The 9,020-nt window shown below is 31.7% G+C and overlaps 1 protein-coding gene across 1 annotated transcript in view; it reads right to left on the minus strand.

The window, feature by feature from the left end:
- Nucleotides 1-7,686, minus strand: part of LOC123664043 (TAR DNA-binding protein 43-like) — a 29,274-nt gene extending 21,588 nt beyond the window's left edge. Inside the window, exon 1 of the transcript XR_006744760.1 lies at nucleotides 7,659-7,686. The gene's annotated coding sequence lies outside the window, so the exon portion shown is untranslated. The remainder of the gene's footprint in view (nucleotides 1-7,658) is intronic.
- Nucleotides 7,687-9,020: the final 1,334 nt, after the last annotated feature.

Genomic DNA, 9,020 nt, shown 5'->3' on the forward strand with positions numbered 1-9,020 from the left:
AACTACTTTTTGAGTAATCTTTGATAAAGCGCAGTTACTTGACTATTATTTCGTCGATCTACGTTATATTACTCGTCGATGTAATTGAAGTCGGTTTTTTTTTCATTTGCGAGCAAACACAATTATTTAACACTTTTCACAGATTTTACCATTTCTGTGATTTTTCACTATTTAATTTGTAATTCAAAGAATTTACTTGAGTGAAATTATGTGAAATTATTACTTTAATATGTTGCGACGGCGTGAGTCTAATATTGTTGGCGCCTCCAGTACTTTTAGTGCTAAATAGTACCTCAATAAAAAATTAAATGTTTTATTGACTTTCTTAGATTGATATGGTAGATATGTATGGCGTAATTATCCTAATATTATAAAGACAAATAATAAAATATTTGTGAGTGCACTATACGTGCATTTTCTAAGATTTATTCCTCGTGGCTAGTATTGGTAATATTACAGTTCGTAGCTCGTAAGCGGATGTTTATCCAGTCACTTGCTGGCCTTGAATGTTGACTTTTACTATTTACTGTCTAATTTTAAGCTTCTTTTTAGCAATACTGGTAGCTTTATCACGATGTTTTATGAATTTCGTATAAAAAGATGATAAGAATTTTTTTTAATTATTTATATGTACCTACTAATTAGGTCTAAAATGCTCATTAGCTCGATGGCTTTAAAATTAAATAAATATTTATTAATTACACACTTATCGTTAGTGAACATAGAGCAACACTGTTAGTGAATAATGTAAACTAAAAGTCGGTAATAGCTGATAAATACAAACTTCCTAAAATATTTGTTTTGAAACTAGCTGACCCAGCGATCTTCGCACTGACAACTTTTTTATGAATAACTTCCTACTTACATTAATTTTTAAAATTAATATTGACAATAACAAAACATAAAAAAGACTTCTACAATTAGGTGGGCCGATTTATTTTTATTTACCATAAGCTTTAGTAATTAGTTCATGAAATTTTACGTCCCGAAAACAGATTTATGATCTCGTGGTGAACAAAAATAATATAATAGGTACTAGCTATACCCGTGCGAATAATTCACACTAAATAACTATAATAATTATCACTTTCCAAAATTAAAAAAAATATATTTATACGTGAGCGGATTTGAAATTGAACAAAAAAAATCATGTCACCGTCAATCATGTTGACGTTCGTTGTTTCAAAACATCAATACATAATATTATAATATATATAAATCTCGTGTCATAATGTTTGTCCTCAATGGACTCCTAAACTACTTAACCGATTTTAGTCAAATTTGCACACCGTGTGCAGTTTGATCCAACTTAAAAGATAGGCTATATTTTATTTTGATATATTATGTTATTATTATATTTCAGAAAAAAATAAGGTGATACGAAGTTCGCCAGGTCAGCTAGTAATATTATAAAACAAAGTCGCTTCCGGCTGGCTGTCTGTCCCCATGTATGCTTAGATCTTTAAATGGATTTTAATGCGGTTTTCTATAATAGATGGAGTGATTCAAAAGGAAGTTCGTGAATAAACATATTTTTTGCGCTTACATTGCAAACACTGGCTGAACCCAAAGAGATAGATCAATTTAATGTGTGACAGTATTGTACGCCATAAAAGGTCTACAAAAAAAAATCCGCGATGGTATAATTATTATGTCTATCTCTTAGGGGTAACCCACAATAACCATTTTTTATCCTGTACTTTTTAGGGGAAATAATGGCTTATTTTCGAAGCGATTTTAAGTAATACAGCATTAATCCTTATCCAATTAAGTACCATAAATGCATTGTGTATTTAGTATACATCAATATGGCTCTTTACAGCATGTAATTTAAATTAATATTTTCGAATATATTAAAGATTTAATATGCAGGGACATAACGGTTGCGGCTGTACTGGCCGGGCGGTCACGCGGCCGGCCGCGATAATTTTTTCGAAATTGTATGTTCGTATTTTAGTCGGTATTAAGGTTGTTTTTTAATCTGCATTTATTGTAAGTATATTAGGTTGGATAAGATTAGATTAAAACCATAATTTATTAATTCAAGAGTAACCTCTAAAGAAAACATGTTTGTATTGTCTAATGACATATAAGCTGTGAAGGGTGTATATAAAGACATTCTGTAGTAGGTATATTATTAGTAGCAGCATCTCACCCTTGCGAAGCCGGGGCGAGTCGCTAGTATACATATAATTTTATAATTAACTCATTTACAAAAAAAAGCAATAACACATTTAATACCTACGATTTTTATTTTTGTGTTACCCCCACATTAGGAATTCTAAACATTTTTGAATATCATATCAAAAATTGACCGCTCCAGCGGGATTCGAACCCGCGTCTCCGACTGACCGTGTCGGCGCTCTAGCCAATTAAGCTATGGAACGATGTACCCGCTAGAGCGAAATTTTTGATATGATGATTTTTATTTTCGGTTTAAGCGAACCGTGGTGCCGTAATAACACATTTTTTAATCGTTGTCGCCGATAGAGCAACCAATTATGTCTTTCACTGGCTGATGTAATAAGGAGTGACTTATAGGCTATTTTTATTTTAGTAATTTATTTATTTTGTATCTCTGCGAACTGAAAAATAACTTTTTTGTTAAATTCCATGTGAACGAAGCCGCGGGCACAGATAATTTGTATTAAAAATGGTTATAATTATGACAAACTTTTCTTATTGATTCACGATTCTGCCTGTATATTCTTGTTCCCACTGCTGGACAGAGGCTTTTCCATGTAGGAAATGATAGGAGCTTAGTTCACCACACTGCTTCACTGCTGATTGGCGGATATGTTCCCTACTATAAGTAACGATCGCAATCGTGTGTATACAAAGAGTGTGTATATGATAACAACCAGGACTGACAGATAAGATCGGGGAAAAGTTTTTTCTTATTTTCGTATTTCCGTTGCTTTACGGCACGGTGGGGAGACCCATAAGGACAGACATGTAAACTGGAAAGAAATATTTGTACAAATATATATATATATATATATATATATATATATATGCATATCCCCGAGCGGAATCGAATCCGCAAACCGTCGGCGTTTTACCAGAACGGTTGTAGGGCGGCATATTCTTAATGATATAAGAACATATGTTTCCTTTTTTACACAAATAAAAATCGACCAGCCCCAAAAATTAGTACTTATGTATATTTTGCGTTGCTTTAAGAGGATCTTCGATCATCTTTCATGACAAACGTTTGTACAGGTTTTGCCTGCGTTTGTTGCCGTACACATGTTTTGTGTTTTGGTGTACTTCTATTATGTGTCATGTGTATTTCTATGCTCCCGATACATTATTTCACTTTACTAAGATCGTTGAGTATAATTTATACTTAGTTAGAAAACGGAAAAATATATATTACGTAATTCTACGAGTGATATTTTGGACATGTCAATTTAATACTAATATTGTATAAAAAGGCACCCAAATGTCGTAAGATGAACTTTCGATCTCAACAGAAATCCAGTACAACCGGTTCTGGTGTGTTATAAGCAACTTGCAAATTACTTCGCTGTTCTACCCGCTTTATTAACATTTTCGTTAAGGATGTGTGGGTCTGACTAAAAAGTGGTTTTTAAAGTAAATGTCGTATAATACGGTGTTCGATAATTTAATATGATAGTCATTAATATTATATACAAGCTGTACCTGCGACTTCGTCCTCGTGGTGTTAAAAAAAATCTTGTTCAGCTCGCAGAGTTAAATAAAAATATTTCTAAAATAAAAGGAGCCTAAGTTACTCAAAACTAAGAAAAAAGATGCCTACGTCTAGTCATTGCTAAAAGCTGTTTTTTTAAAGCTTATCTATGTATGCGTCTAAATAAAGTCCATCATAATTGAAATTTTTATTTTAGGCGTTGTGTGTCAGAAAAATGTAATTTTTAAAAAGCAATGGCGTTGAGCTTAAGTAAGCTTAAGTTCTTGGTTTTCGAATAATATAAACGAAATTCATAAAAATTAGCGTCGTGATTCTTATAAAATCTTAGGAAACTTAGGTATATAATTTATTATTTCGATGTAATATTTTGAACAGGATATTTCCCGCTGTGCCCTTATTGAGTTAAAAAGTTAGTTTTTTGTTCAGTAATCAACATAAATGTAATCAAAATAAATTTATATAAATTAAACAAAAGCATTTTTCACTTGGTCGAAGACGGGCAGCAGCGTCTTCGGTGCGACAAAGCCAGCCCGCCTGCCCAGCGTGGTGACTATGGGTAACACACATGAGTTCACGCCATTTTTAGCGCAACTTGTGGAGGTATAGACCTAGAGTGGACTGCGATAGGCTGAAGTGATTTTTCACTAAATAATAATTAATTCATCAAATAACTAAAAATTAAATTAAAAAACATATAACGAATATCAAAAATCATTGTATTCAAAAGCTGCTACACTCTCAGACATTTTGAAGATCAGTTGGAGATCATCCTAAGCCCCGTTGTGTTTTTTGTGAAGCTTCCATTCATATTTTTACTGAAAACTATTAACTTTTCATGAATAACAACAACAATAGTCAATATGACTGGAATGATGTTAGAGCCATATATTTATGCCAAAAAGCTCACTAATCATACCGATTTTAAATCATCATTCGCCTAATAAGACACAAATCTTATTGAAAGTAGCAAAGTGGACAAAATAAGTCCATTACATGTCCTCGAAAAATGAAATAAAATCGAGATAAAAAGCAATAATATTGGTAACATTAGATACCTATTTGTCTAAGTTCTGATATAATATCTCAAATTGTATGGAAATGTATGAAATAATAAATAATAATAATACTGGGGAATAATTAGGTACATATCAATCGGGTTGTATTACTAAACGACGTAAAATTGTATCGGCATATTTTTTAAACTGTGCACAGAGTCACTGTTAAAATTATCTTAAAATTATCTTAATTTTAATTTATTAAAGTTACAGTTACTAGGCAGAGAACAACACAACGCGATAACTGTTTTGGTTTAAATATTAACTGTGGGAAGTTTATATAGATGAACTTTATTGGGAACAGGCTTTTTAGGCGCAACTTTCTTAATTAAACTATACTACCTATATGTTTAACTATCAAGTTTAATATGTACACCTGCCCCTTCATCAACTACGACATTCAATTAAAATATGTCCATTATTAGTAATATTAGTTACCTTAATTAATTGAACCTTAAGTTCATATATTCTAAGCAACTGCACGTGTACCTATCTACTATATAATCTTTATCTCTCGTGTCTGTACATTTAAAAATAATCTAAAACATAGTAAAATGGATTAAAAATACATATTACATACCATTGTATGCTATCTACTATCATCGCTATCATACGTAAAAATGTCTGTATATGTAAGATAAGGCCGATTAAGTTTTATTTTTATACTCAATGAAGGTCATTGAGTAGTTCCGTGACATTTCTCTTTTGGATAGGAACAAAGGCTCAGTGCAGTCCCCTTCACTGGTGGCGAGCCGCATGCACCAACAGGAAGCCTGCTCAAGGCGAGCATGACGTTGAAGACTGCATTCCCTTGTTCCGCAAAATTACAAATCTAGCAGCAAAACTAAACTTTAATTCCATATAAATTGTTGTTTCACATATAAGTATGTTTCAATCGTTAAATAAATATTCTTGATGTTAAAAATATTTTATACAAGTATATAAACGCATTTTGTTTTAAATAACTTATTTTAAGAATTGGAATAAAGAGGAAGAACATTTTTTTAGTTGTAAGTTTAAAAACAATGTAGGTAACAATACGTTTAAATCGCATTCCCAAGCAATCACAAGTTTACCTGAGTTGAGCTAAGGCAAATGTTTAGTATTCTGTATGCGTCAGTTCAACAGTGGAATTTCGCCGTGGCGACACTCGACAGCGACAGCGGCAGCTAAGGCCACTGACTTCTAAACAACTCCAGAGACCGTAATGTCTTTGAAACAATTTTTAATTTCGATGCCCATGTTCTCGGGTATCTCTTTTTATGAGTTGCAGCGTAATGTCTTGTTTAATTGTATGCTATATTGTCCATAATATTTTTAATTCTCATCTCATTTATGAGCAGACATTCTAACATAATAATATTTCAATGGGATTGGTATATCCCCAGAAGAACACATTTAAATTAAAACAGAACATAAACTTTGTTCTCTAAAGTATCTAGGCCTTACATTAGGTGAAAATTAAAAAATGTCATTAGCTTTAAAGATCTTCTAATTTTCTACACGGCCAGAGTGAAACTAGTTCCCAGGTACTTATTAAACAGTAGAAATATCACATCTGTTGAACTACTAGATTTAAAATAAGTGGTATTCGCTTCAGCCTGCAATATTTTACTGCTGGGTATAGACTGGCTACGGCTGGCCTCATTCTCCATGTAGGAAGAAGGATCAGAGCTTAATCCAAAACGCTGCTCGAATGCGGATTGGCGGATATAGACTTTTGTGACAAGGTATAGTAAAAGTTACCTACTCTGCCTAGAGATAAATATTAAAGACATGAAATTGTGTTGTTTCTTAAAAAAATATTGTATGTGTATACCTACTTCCAAAATAAATATTAAAGCTCCACGAGATATAAATAAGTTGGTATTAAAAAAAACTTTTATTGGTAAAGTTAACTTTAATATCATAAGTTTAGTTTAATCGCATGTTCGTTTAATCGAAATTTTGTTAATCCATTTTATTCATAATTTTATTATTTATCAAATCAATAGATAGGTAATTAAAGTACTAGAAACGTAATGAAATAATATTTTGTTCCAATTTTCCAATTTTCGACAGCTGGTCATATTTTTTTTTTATATTAATTAAAATATGCAAATATAGGTGGATAACAAAATTTTGACCAAGAAAGTAATGCAGGTATGTGTTGCTCATCGAACTACAAGTAAGATATTGTTGGCCATAAACATAATTATATGTAGGTATAAAACTGTGTTGCGTTTATATGTTAAGAGTAACTACAAAATAGATTTTGAGACAATACATAATTAACATTCTATAAGGCAACAATATAGACTATAGACAGTATACCTATATATTATTAAGTATTCAACAGCCACACAATGTTACGTCGGGACGCAGAGAACCGTTAGTCAGGAAAATATATTTGGCTTTCTTTATTTTAAGAAATAATTGAATGAGCTATGCTTCCACATTATCACATTTTAAATATACCTACTCATAATAATATTTTTAATTTTTTAACAATTTATTATACGTAAAAAATTATAGGTATACATAATAAAGTATTTGTCATGGAGATTCACGTGTCATGGGTGTGCTTATCCCTAGATAAGAGACTTATTAAAAATATAAATAATGAAGCCAATATATTTAAAGGTTTTGTTTAAAAAATCATTAGTAAGTAGTAGTAGTAGTAAGTAGAAACGCAAAATGTTTTTTCACGTAACCGCATTTTGGAGACATCGTAGATAGATATTAGCTAACAAGACGTTGACATAATGTAAATAAGCACGTTTGTACGTTAGTGAAAGTGAAAACGTTGAACAAAACTTTAAGAATGCCATTTAAAAATCAAATTAAAATTACGGGCCCTTTGTTTCCTAGACATTATTAACTCATTATATTACATGTCATAGGTCAAGTAATAATTATTATTTGCCGTCCAATATGAATACTTACACCCGTATTTGTGTCACACTTTTAAACCCTCCTCTTAACGTATAACGCAATTTATGAGTAGTGCTAAATAAAACTTACTATTATACAATTATACATATGTATGTTATCGGTACGATTATAATTCAAACCACTTGCAAAATATATTGATGAAATATACAAAGGTTAAATTTAAATACCATTGAAGTTACCACAAAGAAATACTTATAAAGTGCGCACGAAACGAAACAATAACCAATTGTGATGCAAACTACTAATAGTAGGAGAGCCCAAGAGGTTACATTGGCATTTACTTAAGCATCATAATAATCTATTGGATTTTGAAAATTATAGGGTTAAAAAGGCTATACGGTATAAACCCCTACGGTAAATACCCTTTCGATGGGGTAGCGTGCTCAATAGCTTGTGAAAAAGTGAATAAGAAAAGTGTGAGTTTGCAATTTAGACAAAGCAGAAGTGAAACTTCTGAGAAGTAGGCTACGATTTTTTCATCGACAATATATATTACTGTGTAATGATTATGTATGTATGTTTTATCTCATTCATCATTAATCGTGAACTAACTAACGAAATATAGATCCACTATTTTTTCAGAAAGTGTTTAAAAAGTATGACATATTTTAAAACCGTGGTCGTAGCGGTCAGATAACATTTTTCATTCATAATTCCCATCCCTACTCTTTTTAACACAATAAAAATTTGAATAATTGTTATCTAAATCTATCTGGGGGCACGGTAGTGCCCCCGCCAAGACGAGCCAAAAAAAAAAAACAAAAAAAAAAAAAAACGAAAAGCACTACCTATCTTTTCTCGAAGCGCTTCGTCGTTTTTTTGAACCCTCATAACTTGGGATTGGATTATACCAGATAAACAAAATTCTAGGGATATGATGTCAATAGTGGACTTATTAAACGTATAGTTTCAATTGCATAGCTCTTATACTTTAGATTTTATTGATATCTAAAAAACCCCGATTTTTTCACTCACTGATGATCATCAAAATTCTTAGAGTACTTCCTGAAGTCCCAGAAAGCTGAAATTTGGTACGTAAGCTAGTGTTAGTACACAAACAACAAAAAATTTCTAAAACTTGGAACTTTTACCCCCCAACCCTAAAACTTTAAACTGGGGGATGGGGAAGTTTGTATGAGACTTTCGCAAATTTTGATGCTAGAGGTCTGAAAATTGATATAGGGACTCCTTGTTACTCCTTGTTTAAATAATAATAATAAAATAAACATTTTGTTATTTTGGTATTTAAGTTTTGGCGGAGGTCACCGTTTGCATATCAGTTCAACATAAAATCAAAAACAGCGTGCCTAAACCGAATATGGTGAAGATTGGATGATATTTATGGTATAAAATGT

This window comes from Melitaea cinxia, chromosome 2 (genome assembly GCF_905220565.1).
Source record: "Melitaea cinxia chromosome 2, ilMelCinx1.1, whole genome shotgun sequence".
Taxonomy (NCBI): domain Eukaryota; kingdom Metazoa; phylum Arthropoda; class Insecta; order Lepidoptera; family Nymphalidae; genus Melitaea; species Melitaea cinxia.